Source organism: Cavia porcellus, unplaced genomic scaffold, assembly GCF_034190915.1.
Source record: "Cavia porcellus strain 051 isolate PalLab524CR breed Dunkin Hartley unplaced genomic scaffold, mCavPor4.1 scaffold_18, whole genome shotgun sequence".
Classification (NCBI taxonomy): domain Eukaryota; kingdom Metazoa; phylum Chordata; class Mammalia; order Rodentia; family Caviidae; genus Cavia; species Cavia porcellus.
The window spans coordinates 24,910,885-24,925,333 of record NW_026947501.1 but is presented as its reverse complement, the minus strand read 5'-3'; the positions used below and the strand labels follow the sequence as shown (position 1 = coordinate 24,925,333).

The 14,449-nt window shown below is 44.3% G+C and overlaps 1 protein-coding gene across 3 annotated transcripts in view; it reads left to right on the top strand.

Annotated features, from left to right (window-relative positions):
• Add2 (adducin 2) overlaps positions 1-14,449 on the top strand; it is a 103,843-nt gene that overhangs the window by 45,368 nt on the left and 44,026 nt on the right. For 2 of the 3 annotated variants that reach the window (XM_005003357.4, XM_063229568.1), the window contains exon 2: positions 10,757-10,874. The gene's annotated coding sequence lies outside the window, so the exon portion shown is untranslated. Of the gene's footprint in view, positions 1-6,262; positions 6,388-10,756; positions 10,875-14,449 lie in introns of those variants that run through there. The other variant, XM_063229566.1, reaches the window with a different exon arrangement.

Sequence of the window (14,449 nt, the reverse complement as noted above, 5' to 3'; positions counted from 1 at the left end):
CTTGGAATCCAGACTGATTTTTTTTAAAAAATTACATTGTTACAATGTCAATAAAAGATGGGAGGGATGATTTCACAGCAGCACGTAGCATCTTCTGAGTCCTGACTCTTTGTCAGGTCCTGTGCAAAGCCTAAGTTTTCATACGTTTTCTTATATATTCCTCTGGGGAAGAAGAAATTAAGTAATTTGCCAGAGGTTACAACTAGAAGGTTGCAGAGCTGGGTTCAATCCTGGCCTTCTCATGATTGGATTCTTAGTCATGATGCTGCATAGTATAACCAATACTCTAGGACCTTCATGTAGAATAGGCTGTGGCTGCTATTATTTACCGTCTTTCCTGGGTTCTTAATTTTCTCTGCTGTATTCCCAACAGTGGGAAAATACAGGGAAGAACTGAATGGCAGCTCTTGGAGAGTTTTTGGAGGGGCAGTAAAGAGGATGGGAACTCCCACTGATTAAGCATCTACTCTGTCCTGGTGAAGCATGCATCACTGTGCAGATGGATCTACTAAGTGGATTTCAGATTCCCTGAGCTCATAGAAAACACAATGGCTAGAAATGTTCTTCTTGTTTTAGCTTTGGACTTCTCATGCTAGTCTCATCTTGCCTTGTGATATTATGCTTGTTTCATGGAGGAATAAAAGGCCTCCTTTTCAGAATGTGAATCTACACTGAGAAAAAACCATTTTGGAGCTGAGCACATCAGTTTACCTATTATCTTGGATCTTAGGATGCAGTACTGGGCAAAAGCAGAGACTGACAGCCATCAAACCTGGTCTGCTGATAAGAATGTAAAAGGCCTCTCCTAAAGTATGCATGACCTAAACCCTCTCCTTTGTCATCCCTGGCTCCGTTACTCGAGAGATAGTGTATAGCGTGAAGAGTGGTCCCAAAGTTGATGACATTAACTTCCAACTCGGCTTCGTCAAGTCTATGACATATGTTCCCCCCATATTTTAATATATCTGAAATTTGGATATATCTTCCCAACAACAATGGCTTATATTCACTAGCATTTTGTCTTTCTTAGTAATATTTTAAATAATGGTGCATCAATGAGAACACCTTAGGTTTGAGGAAGCATGGTAGTGCTGGTGTTTACTTGTTTTTACTCCTCATTATTAAAACAAAGCCTGATTTGATAGCTTTTTTCACTTTGAAACCAGCATCTGAAGTTTTCCTGATGTGCTCTTGAGTGACTCATCTCCCATGGCTTTCTTTCAAGCCGGAGGTGTTGGAAAAGTGAGACTGACTTTAGTCACCAGGGTGTATTAAGCCCCCAAAGACTTCTTATGATGTTGATTTTTTATCGCCTCCTGTTGTATAATATCAGTAGTTTTATGGGATCTCAAGAAATTGTAAATTGGAAGGTTGTATTTTAGGATTTGAGGGTTTACCTAATAATTTATCTCCTTGAGCCTGATATTAATAACTCGATTATTCTACCACCTAAAATGAGTTTGGTTGAACTTTATTAAGTGTTCTATAAAAGATTAGATTGACTTCCTTGATATTTGTCCTTCTGTATCTCTAACTTAATTGGACTGATCATTAGCATAATTACTATAGCCACATTAGTGCACACATTTCCTGATGGCACAAAAGTCACCGTTATTTAATGTGTGTATCACACTCGATTTCCAGAAGACACGTGGGTTTCTGATTCATCACCTCTTGGTACAAGCTGTTTTCCCTGAAGGTAGTATCTAAGGGCACTTGATTTTATTTTATCTGAGAATAAAGTAAGAGGAAAACAATCAGAAACATTTTAAGAAAAGACTCTTCAGAGGAAAATAAGTGATCTGGGAGGTTCAAAAGGATAACTTACCTCTGACAATAATCTGTTAAGGCAATCAGAAGAAAAGTGTCAGAAAATTATTTGATATTCTTAGTACAGTTTAAAATGAAACCTGGCTTCTAAGAAATAGAAAAGGATAGTTGTAAGGAGAGAATAGACTAAAGTAAAATGTTCTGCAGCAAAACAGAGATAAAAAAATACACAAAAGGCAAAAATGTTAAATATTAGAATTAATTTCACATTAATTTTGTTGACTGGAAATCATTGAAGTGAGATATAACAATAACAAATTATCGGAATGCAAGGAAAATGTCAATAATAAAACTAATGAGAGGAAAATGATAAATTTAGGGCACGGAGATTTAACCCATAGGTAATTGGTGATCCCAAAGGACATATTAAAAAAGTAACCATAGAGTCACTAAAGATTATCCTGAGCTAAAGACAAGGTGTGGGTGCATTTTTCAGGGAAAACTACCTACTATCACAGTAATATTTCAGAACTCCCCGCGGATGCTCAGTGTGCTACCTTCCATTTGTTGGCAGCATTGTTCCCTGGCTGGAAGTTTCGACCAGATTCTTTGCATCCAGCAGGGAGGCAGGCACTGGGAAAGAGGATGGAGAAGGCACCTCCGCTCCATTCCTATGTCAGTCAGCTTTCTATTGTTGTAACAAATACAGCAGTGTCTTGGCTCATGAACTTAATTTGTTCCATGATTCTAGGGAAGATGACCACATTTGTGTTCATGTGAGGAAGATGCCCATGGTTGTTTGTCTCCCAATGCAGAGTTTATGAATGGAAGCAAAATTTTGCCAAATGCTTTTTTGGCAAACTGAATTATTCACAAAAAGAAATGTTTGTGAACAGAGGCATTCCTGTACTTGTGAGAAATCAATTTAAAAGAGGAAACTTTAAAAAAAAAAAAAAGGAAACTTTATTTTGGCTCACAGTTTTAGAGGTTTCAGTCCATGGATCAAGCCATTGCTTTGAGCTTTGGGTGGCACAAGACATCATGGAAGGTGTGGATGGCAGAAAGGGCCTGTCTTAGTCACCTTCTTGTCTCCAAGAACCCACAACTTTAAGTAAAGGATGAGACGTTTATTTTGGCTCCTGTTTTAGTTCATGGTTGGTTGGCTCCAAGGCAGGGTAGCATGGCAAAGGGTCAGGGAGGAGGAAACCTGCTGATGTCATGGCACCCAGGAAGCAGAAAGAGGGGAAATGCAGAGCCAGGAAGGGAGATAAACCCTTCTGGCCAGGCCCCCATTGACTGTCCTTTACCATCCAGCTTCACCTCCTAATACTAAGCCAGCTATAGTGTCCCTGTAATCTAATCACCTTCCACAAGCTCTTCCTCTGAGTGCGTGAGCCTTTGGGGGAGACGTCCAGATATAAGCCATGACAGGGTCTGTGTATTCAAGGCTGGGTGAGAAAGCAAAGGAGATTAGTGTCCCACAAGCCCTTTGAAGGGCATGCTCCCGATGTCCTAAAACCTTCAGCTAGACCTCGCCTGTTATACGATCCATCATCTTTCAGTAGTGCCTTGCTAAAGACCAACTTTTTACCCATCGACCTTTGAGGGACATTCCAGATCTAAACTAAAGCAATTGTCTAAGCTACAGGTAATGCCCATAGCTTCTGCTTGCACTGCATGACTGTATTCCATATGACCTGATCCAGAGAGAAGGAGCTATAAAGTATGAATGTCTGCATATGAGAGGAAGTGGGTTTGAGGCGAGTGTAATATTGTCTCTGACACATGCACATGCTAATACAAAACACACTAAAAATACACAGAAGTTGGGGGCTGGGGATTTAGCTCAGCGGCATAAGCACCTGCCTTGGAAGCAGGCGGTCGTGAGTTCGATCCCCGGTACCGATAAAAAGGAAAAAAGACAAAAAAAAAAAATACACAGAAGTTTAAATAGTTCTTTTATTAGTATCTTCATGATAAAAACTCAAACTTTACTGAGTCATCAGGGAAAGGAGTGGAAAGTCAACAACATACATCTTATTTTTGCCATTTTGTTCTTGACATCCAGTGACAGTTGGAGCTTCATTGCACAGACTTTTGGGATGTTTCCACGTGGATGTTCTGGAGGCCAGCAGTTCCCCATATGAACCATTAGATCCTCCCACTCATAATGTGTTTCCTTTACTTCCCACCATCTTCTCTTCCTGAGTCTGCTAACTCTCTTCCTCCATTCTGTCAAACCAGCAAACTCAAGAGAGCTGTGAATTTTCAGATTCCTGAGTCTGGAGAGGGGAGGAGTGGTATCAGATCCCCCAGCTTAGATGTTGAGAGTTCTTATAATTTTCTCTTGTTCCCAGTTAATGACAAACAAAAATGCCCCCAAAGACTAATAAAACAAAACTGGCAAAGTAATTTTGGCTTCAATAAAGGAGTTAAAGGAGTATTTATTTCTACCTATCCTGTCCAGTGATATGATTTACGCCACCGAGGGGATATTGTCCAATAGCTGTTTCTGTGATGTCTTGGCTGGAAGTGGGTGTGGGGGACAGGAGTAGCCCTCTCACATGATGCGGTGGATTATACTTCACTTTCCTATAGAAGAATTAATACATCCAGACTGGGCTAAACAGAAGACTCATTGTATTACATTTAAATTTGATCAAACTGAAACTGTTCAGAATGGCATTAGATACAGCCTTGCCTAAAGACTAGAAGTAGACAAGGTGACCCAAAAGTATCTGTGACAGCCAGAGGCATGGAACAGCAAATCAGATGACATGTCAGCTTAATTAGACACTCTTTTTGATGAACTTTTATCTGCCTGGTCTCCAAGTCTAGCTGATCTCTTCACTGGAAAGACTTGGGTATTTGAAGGCTGAGCCTAGCTATCCTGCTAGTTCAGCCATGCCTACATTGCTAGAGCTCCCCAATACCCCCTTTTTTTTTCCTTTATGAAGGCATGAGGTCCATGTGGTGCTGTGATCAGTGGCAGAGGCACCTGAAGAGTAAGTTAAAGCCCATTGCTATGCCCTTGTGGTTGGAAATCATGTTGTTGCTTTACTAAGGTTTTTTTTGAGCACTGTCTATTTCTTCTTCCCACCAGCTATTGTAACAATTCCTCTTTGAATCACCCCACCCCATGCCATTATGGGCCTTCTGAGCATGAGAATTGTGAATTTCACCTCTTGAGCTAGGCCCTGGTTCATGCCAGGTACTTAACGAAAGAATTGTTTTTGAATTCAGAGAAGGCAGGACTCAGATGCTGGCTCTACCTGCGTTACAGTGACCTAGCAGCCAAGCAAGTATGTGTAGGTGATCCATTGCCATGTGTCATCACCGTCATCGCTGAAGCCCACCTGTCCTCCTGCAGAAGACCAGCAGCCTCATTACCTGAAATCATGGTGGCTTGCATCGTCAGTCAACATTTGAGTTGTCTATTCTCTCCCTTGTCTCCTAATCCCCATCTCCTTCTGAGTGGGGTAAGAGCTCAGTTCTGAGCACAAACCACAGACACAGGAGCTGGAATCATCCATTCAGGTGTTGCCGGAATCCTTGGGATTTCCATTAAGGAGGTGAAGCCTGGGTTTTGGGCTGTGGCCATTTGCAGATTTCTGTTCCTCACCTTTCCCCAGGTCTCTGGGCCCACTCACCTTCATTTAAAAGAATGGAGCCCGAAAGTGTTGCAAAGTGTGAAGAGCATAGGCTCTGGAATCAGATGTGTTCAAAGTTAGGTCCTGACCTTTACCAGTAAGTGGCCTGGAACACCTCACTTGGCTTCTCAAAGCCTTCGTTTTCTACCTGGTAAACCAGGATGCTGGCCCTTCACTGCAGGGCTGGAGAGAAGTGCTGACATCTGTTGAGGTTTTACATCTCTTGCTGATTGAAAAATGTCTTTCTTCAGGATCTAACTCAGGATCTTGGTTCCCATAAGTGTAGACCCCCACGCTTCCAGTGTCCTGACCCAACAAACATGAGCACTGTATTTCAGATCACTCCTGGCTTTCACTCTCAGTGTCCTATATTGTGCTGACCTTAACAGTTGATTGCATGTGTATTTATGTGTATCTGTGTATGTTTTGTTTGTATTTCTCTTTTTCTTGTAAACAAACATGACTATGAGTCTCTAAGAAGTGGGGCTGTGTCTCCTTCCATCCAGGCATCTTCCTTCTCATGTCTAGTTCTTGCTCACTCCTGGGCACCAGTAGATATTTGATGAATAATTATGTTTTCCTTGAGAGGGAATGCGGCTGATTGCCTCAGTAAAGCATGTAGGATCCATTCTTTCCATAACATGCAATTCCTGGTCATGGAGATAGAAAAAGAATTGTCCACAACTACTAGGTCTGAGGCCCTTTACTGGAAAGACTTTGAAAATCCCTTGTACATTGTTAGGAAACTGAATTTTTGAAAACTCAGAAGCACGTGAAGAGATGTTGATAAGCGTTCCCTGTGATCCCCCGACGGAGGGCCATGGCCTTCCCCTTTATCTGAACACGCCAGGCAGGGTGTGGTCCTGTCTCTCTTCCAACTGCCTCCATTTATTCTGGAAAGCAGCAGCCACACAAACAGCCATGACTGCCTCCTCTCCAGTTTGGAGGGAGTCTTGTTCAGGGATTGGTGAGTTTGGGTTCTGACTCTAAGCCTTAGGCTTGCAGCAAATGCTGTGCTGTCTTGGCCCAGAGCTGAGCGTGTGTGTGTGTGTGTGTGTGTGTGTGTGCGCGCGCGTGCACGTGCGTGTGTGTGTGTGTGTGTGTGTGTGTGTGTGTGTTGAGGCCTGGGCTTTGCATGGCTGGTGACACTGAGGGGCAGTGGTGGGCAGCAGGAAATGACGGCTTCCTGGGTCACTTCTCTTTGGGCTGTGCATTCCAAGCCATGTAACTGTCTGTTGTCATCTAGAGGCCCCAGTGCAGTGGCAAATGATGAGTCACTCACCTCTTCTCAGGTGTATGGAGTCAAGGGAGATTTTAGCACCAAGTCAGGCAACTTGGGCATGTGTTACTCCCCTAATAGACACTCCTTTTTTTTTTTTACAGCCACAAGAAGTGTTGCACAAAAAATGAGATTTCATATTCTAGTGGGTGTGCGTGCTTGGTCTTAGTGAGGCAGGGAAGAAAGTGTGCTGTAACAGGAGTATGTTTCCTGACTTGTATCCAGAGCTGCCCTGTCACTGGGCTGCATTCCAAGCAGGGTCTGCTGAGGAGGGGCAGAGGCGTGAGAATTCCAACTGGGAATACTGAGAGGAAGCTCTAAGGCTCCCCGAGAAGGGTGCCTGTGGGGTGTGTGTCCTCAGTGGGGGAACTGAGGAGGTCTTGGAGGGAAGAGATGAAAATGGAGAGCAAGACAAACTTTGGGGAGCCACAAAGCCTGCAGTGTGTATTGCTTGCATTTTCTTCCTCTTTGTCCCCTATGATCAGTGTTACATTGTGGAGTTGGACTGACACTTGCAATCGGTTGCTGGAGTTTTGCTTCACTGTAGAAGAGAATAGTGACTGCAGGAGCTCAACCACTGGGTTCTATACCAAAAGGATGCTTTTATAGCAGGATGTGATTTACAGGCTCCTGCTACTATGTCTCCACAAACACCTGGCACTTTACCCTGAAACAAGCGGCTTCCGGTTTCGTCTTATTACACTGGATGGCGAGCCTCCCTCAGTCAGACCTTCCTAACCCCCACGACCCAGGCCCCAACCAGTTCTGCTTTGTTAAGCTGGCCCAAATTCCTGTGCACCATTAATTGCATTTAAGTTCAGCACCCACCTCAGCACCAGCCCTCTGGCAGCCTGGCACACAGAGAAATGTCTAAGATGGGCGTCTACCTGCTTAGAGCTTAGGGAATAGATTGCTGCTGTGGGCTGCAAGTGGAATGGAAAAGATGCTCTTTTCCACAAGTTGATTATAAGACGGCTATGAGATTTGCAGGTGGGCAATGCTTCATAGTCTAGTGGGCAGCCAAAGATTAGACTCCCTCACCTGACTTTTCCCACTTCACAGCCCAAGCTGACAGCACACTGAGAGCAGGTGGCCGTGAGGTGCCTTGTGCCTGGTGCTTTCTGAACTACCAACGATCGTTTTCTCACCAAAACTCATACTGCACCTTGATTGTCAGCTCTGCCAAGGCCTGCAGGTGGTTCTCAGCACACATCCTGGGGTTATGCTGTGCTTGATTCTGCCACTAGCCAGGCTCTGAGGGTTCTTCCAGGCCAAGGTCATCCAAAGTCCCCAGAGCACCAGCCCTGTCCAAGTGCCGGGGCCTTCTTGGGTAACCCCGGCATATGGCCTCTCTTTCTTTCCTTTCCCTCATTAAAACTTGCTGATGCCTGTCCTGGCTCTGCTCAGCCTGACTCTGCAGCCAGATATTTGACAGTTTGCTGTCATGGTTTACTGATAATAATACCTTTGCCCCGGTACTTTTCAGGGGTGTCTGCATTTTAATTAGTGGATAACACCATAACAAAAGGAATGGAGCCCTCAGAGTGGAATTTCCACACTCACAGAGACTGAGATGGGAGTTATTTTCTTCATGGTATTGTTTTGCTCATCTAGAAACAGATACCTGCCTTCCTACGTGAGTGGCACGTGTCACTTCCGGATAAATTCTGTTATTGCACACAAGAAATAGCTTAGGCTCTTACCTGACGTGGTGGTACATGCCTGTGATCCCAGCACTTGGGAGGCTGAGGCAGGAGGATTGCTGTGAGTTTGAGCCAGCATGAGCTACATAGTGAGTTCAAGGCCAGCCTGAACTCAGTGAAACCCTATTTTAAAAAAAAAATCGCTTAGGCTGTAATAACTGAAATCTTAGTTGGTTATAGCCCCAGGCCCATCTGTGACTGGGTGCTGGACCAAATAAGAAGCTGGTGCTTGACGTAATACAGCTTGCCTGGGTACAGGACTGGTCTCAGGGAAAGCGGTAGAACCTGTCACTGCACTTAGCCCCGGAAGGGAAGGCTTCTGTATTGGTGGGCACTGGTCAGAAGCAGTATCCAGTGGTAGCGGTGAGTTTGTTCTAGGCAAAAACAAAACCACTGGGAGGGGGATGCAGAATAGTGCTAAATATGCCAACCACAGAGCTTTTCTCTAGAAGCAAATTCCAGTGCCTCCAGCACCTCTAGGGACTGAATGCTGAGCTCTGGGCCTGCTGGCTGGGTGAAGGAGGAGGCTGTGCCTTAGGGGCAGGTAGCTCTCCCAAACATGTCATACCATCTAAGTCCACATGTCTTGTCTCTCAAGGGTGGGACAATTTTCCCTGGATGGTGATTTTACCTGAGCAATTATCGGGGAATGAAACTCTCAGTTCTTTAGATGTCTGGTCCAAGTTTGTGTTCTCTAAAATTGAAGTATGGATTTTAGGAACAACAGAGGTTTTTGAGAGAAAGAAAACTTCTGTCCAAGAGAGAGACAAAAGGAGTCCTGAGTGAGTTGCCAAAGACTCTGTCTTTTCTTTTTTTTTTTTTTTTTTTTTGTCTTTTTCGTTTTTACCGGTACCAGGGATCGAACTCACGACTGCCTGCTTGCAAGGCAGGTGCTTATGCCGCTGAGCTAAATCCCCAGCCCCCTGATTTTTTTTTTTTTTTTTTTTTTTGTCTTTTTCGACTCTGTCTTTTCTAGGGACTTTTATAGAGCAAAACCACAAAGTGAGGCAGGTCTAAAGTGGGGGGAAATGGGAATTCGCAAGGTGGGCATGAGGCGGGCCAGAACTATGGCCAACCAATAAGATTAACTGCTCAGGTAAAATTGATTAAATTGGGGACAAATGGGGAAGCGAGTCATGTAGCAAGCTGGCATGCTTAAAGAGCAGTGGGTCTTCCTCTAGGGAGTTGGGATGTTGACTCCTGGCTTCCTCAGGGTGATAGAAACCTATTTATAATATCAATCCCTGATGCTTATCCTTAGGATGTGGGTATATTTGTTTGATCTTTTGTCTTACAGTCTGGCATCTCTCTCCTCCAAATTTCTTCTGCACTGGCTCCTTTGAGGGCCCAGCCCTGTCTGACTGCCTATAACATTTCTGTCTAACTCAGCTGCCTTTAATAATGGTTCTATCAGGGGCAGTTACCAGGTCAGGAGTGGAGATGATACTAAAGCTATGTCAGGTGGCAAGGGGACAGTCAGGAATGCTGCCAGTCCTGAGTCACACAGCCCCTGCACCTCTGGAAGACTATCACTCTTGTACACGTGCTAAAACACTTTGATGTTTAATCTTTTGATGAACTTATTTTTTATTTTTTTTTTGTCTTTTTCCTTTTTATCGGTACCAGGGATCGAACTAACGACTGCCTGCTTGCAAGGCAGGCGCTTATGCCGCTGAGCTAAATCCCCAGCCCCTTGATGAACTTATTTTTCAGGATTTTTTTGCGAAGTAAATTGTCCATCTTTGTAAGATAATAACAACAATACATTCCTTCTTCAGAAGTACTCAATGACCTTTTATCCAGGCACTAACTGGGGACTTTCTTCTCTTGAGTTCTAGGTGAAGTGGTTTTGGATTCACTAAGTCATGGCCAGTATAAATCAGAGTCTCTCCAATTTGCCTAGGGCATAATGTTTTTCAGGCTATTTCTACCTTTGGGGCTGCACTGTCTGTAAGCTTTGTGAAGTATTTGGGGGAGGGATCCCAGGAAGCGATTATATCCTGGGGTTCTGGCAAGAACCCCACATTCTGCTTTTCCCACTGTGGAGCAGGCTTTTCCCACATTCTGCTTTTCCCACTGTGGAGCAGGCTTCTTTGTCTGAGGCCTCACCAACCAGCATTCAGCAGAGGGATCTACCCCATCCCTGTTGAAAAGGAATTTTGATTCCAATGGTAAAGATAACAATGCTTTGTTTTCCTTTTCTAGATACAAGTTGTTTTCTAAAATTCAAAACAATTACTTGAACTTCACTTTTAAGATTTCCCCAACAGTTTGTGAAATGAGTCAGGTTGAGGAGGGTCACAGTGCCACAAACAACGTCCTGATGTTTGCTGTGTTTGTGTTTCGTTTCCCAGTTTCCACCTTGATGGCTGAGGTTGTGTAGATGCAGCTGGCACCCCTGAGAGTGGAATACAGGGTGAAGACCCAGCGCTGAGAGGACAGACCCTTCAACAAGGCTGGGGTAGCCTCCGGGTAAGTAGCCTGGGCTTTTAGAGGTGATGGGGGTGATGCACACTTTGCAGTGGGCCCATCCAACAGGGATGAGCTTCCACACACTCAGGTCATTGTCCTGAACACCCCACCCCAGCCTGCTTATTACTCAAGAGCTGCAAGAAACTTTGTCTGACCTTTGCGGTCCTATTTGCTAGTTCCCCCCTCCCCTATCCCTGTCTCATCCCCAGCAAGGGCAGAAGGCCCTCTACAGCCAGCAGCAATGTGACTTCAGGAGACAACTCACTGCCTGACAAGGCAGGTGTCCCGTCTTTCTCTATGGAGCTGCTCCTGCTGTCAGAACATTCCTTATACCCTCAGGAAAATCTCCCTGTCTGAAGCAACCACCTGGCTTCCTAATTCTTGTCCCTAAGAGCCTAGGGAATCAGCCAATCCCCTCTCCTACAAGACAGCACAGCTGTTCCTGGGGATGAAAAATGGAATAAAAAGATGAGGACCTGGGGCCACATCAGACCTGTATGAATCCATTGTTGTACGTGTGATCTTGAGGCAGGTTAATTAACCTCTCTGAAGTTAAGTTTCTGTGTATGAAAATTTTGGACAATAATACCTGCTATACAGCGGTCCTGGGAATAGAATAATCACGAATAGAGGTTTCTGGGTGCTATTCTGCCACCAATCCTCTGTTACCAACTTGTTGTCTGACAATTCAATTCAGTTGAACAATTGTACGTGTGAGTTAAATGGCCCACCAAATATCTACAAGTTAAAAGATAAGGTCACCAACAAGAGTGTTCCCACTTCAGACATGAGCCACAAATAGGATCTTCAGACCACCTGTACTTCTCTCTGACTTATTTTAAGTTTGGGGGTTCCTACAACTCCTCTTCAGTTTCCACAGTTCATTAGAATGGCCCTGAGAAATTGATGTACCTACAATCATAGTTTTATTATAAAACTCTAAGCCAGAAGCAGTAAATTCAAGAGTCATATAGGACAGGGTCTAGGTGGGAGTGGGGACACACAGAGCTCGGTGTCCTCTCCTCTTGGCGCCTGGGTTCATTGTTATCCAAGCATCAGTGTATTCACAATCAGGAAACTCCTCAAGGCTTGAGTGTCCAGAGTTTTGGGGTTTTGTTTATCTCATTCAGGGGGCTTATTTTATCAAAAGCGCAGTTGAATAAATTATTTGTCATTTGTCTTAATTACTTTTCTCTTTTTGCTGAGACAAAGTACCTAACACCCAAAATTAAGGAAGGAAAAGCTTATTTAGCTCACAGATTGTAGAGGTTTTAGTCCATGATCAGCTGGCTCCAAAGCAGAGTGGCATGGCAGTGGGGCAACATTTAAGGCCTTGGAAGACAGAAAAGCAACAGGACCAGAAAAGGGTGGGAAGCAAGCCTATTTTTCTCCTGTATATGGTAAGCAGGCTACCTGCCCTAAGGCAGGTGTAGCACTCACATTATCTCTGTGCCTTCCTCTTGCACAGGCTCAGGATGTTTACCAAGTGAGGACCTGGGCCCCTGCTGAGTCACTTAGTTAAGCTGCTGAACTTCTCAAATTGACACATGAATTAACCATTGCAACATCCTAGCACCTAAACAGATGTCCTAGGGCATGTCCTCTACACCCTAGGATGTAGAACTGCTGAGTTAGTTATAAGCTTTTAAACCTCTGAAGGTGACACAGATTATCAACCATTACACCCTTTAACTGGATTCAGTCCCCAGCCTCTCTTCCTCCTCGGGCTGAAGCTCCAACCTTCTAATCATGCACTTCATCTTTCTGACCAGATTCTCCCTTGAAACTACCTTATTAGCATAAACTTAGATCAAGTTGAAGGGGGCTCATTGTGAATAACGAAAGATAATTCTTACTATCTTTTGGATACTGAAAAAAATTCTAAGGGTTTTGAAGACCTGTGCCAGGAACTGGGAACAAAACCCAGTTAATTCTTTCCCATTACACCTGGCTGAACAGATACTGTCTCCGATCCTCTTCCTCCTGTTTAGCCTCTTCCTTGTCATCTCCAGGTTGACATGTTCCCATTATTGGGAAAGTAGGCATTCTCAGTTTTTTCCTAGTTGTTTTCCCTTTGTTAGTACAGCTCATCACTGAATTAATCTTTTGGACTAAAGTACATAATTACAGCTATTTAGTGTACACCTGTTTACCACTGATTCACAAGTCTTTCATTACTCAAGTTCCTAATGCTAAAATGATTCTGACCCCTAAATGACACCTACATTGACCAAAGGAGCTAATAGTACTTTCTATACTCCACTTCTTGTTTTAAACACTTCACATATACATGCACATTAACTTTGATAGTTCTTACAGTCACTGTTTAAAGCAGTTAAATTATCACCTTTATCTAATATGAGGAATCTGAGGAACAGTTAGGTTAACCGGCCCAAGATTACACAGCTACTAATGGACATAGCTGAGATTTGAACCCAATTCTAGTTCCAGAGTCTGTACCTTAGACCATAAAGCTATCTGTATGTAATTCTGATCCTTTGTGGATCCCTTGATCCACTGTGGGAAGGGAAGGAAGAATGACAAAAGAATGCCACTGGTTCTTGCCTCTGGATTTACGAAGCCAAAGGCTCTGCCCAAGCCCCTGTTTTCGTGATGATGGAGTCTGCTTACACCATTCCTACAGGAGCACCTTGGAACAGCCCTAAGCAGGGCAAGGGACCAGGGACGTGCAGCATGGGCTCCTCTTCTCAGGCTCAGGACTTCTTGGTTCCTCATGTTTCAGAGAGGAGTGAGCTCCTTCACAGCCTTCACATCCCCATTCCTGAGAAGTGTGGCCACGCTACAGGAAAGGGAAGGAGACCACCTTTGCTTGCCTGCATTGAAAGGACTCAGGCTAGAAAGGCTCAGTACAAGGCTGTGCTGGCTTAAACAATCCATGTTCTAGAGTTTAGCAGCTGTTGGGCTTGGAAGGATTACAGGGATCTCACATCTCTTATGTTCACATCCAGTATTCATATTGTGTGTGTGTGTGTGTGTGTGTGTGTGGTTGCTTGTTGCTATTTTAAAAATAACATCCAAGGTTCAGGGCATGGAAAGTGCCAAAGAGAATTATTTGCCATGATGAGTCACTGAACTCACCAGTGGTGAGGCTGAGTGGGGTGATGCAGTGGAAGGCTTTTGGTTTGCAGCACTTCTTGTCAGGAAAATCTGGGTGCTGACCACACATCTGCATGGCTGTGGTACAGTGCACTTGTATTTGACCTTGGCAGTCTCTTCTCACTCTCCAGGCCCAGATGTGAGGCTGGATGGGAGCGTGATGGAGGGGAAATATGAACTGATCCCAAGCTCACGGGATTGACTTGAGGCTACAGGCCAGTCAGTTGCTCATGTATGATCTTTGCAAACGTTTCTCTTTTAGCTCTTGGCTGGAGGAACAAGCCTTAGGGGAAGCAAGTAAGTCCTTGCTGGGAAACCCAGGTCCTCCAGCCTTCTGACTTCTCTACATGGATCTGTCTTCAGTTTGGATAAACTGTATAGTATCAGAGCTGGAAGGCAGCCCCAGAGGTCCCTCTTGTCCCTTCCTCACTTAGGGATGTACAAAGTGAGACCCAGAA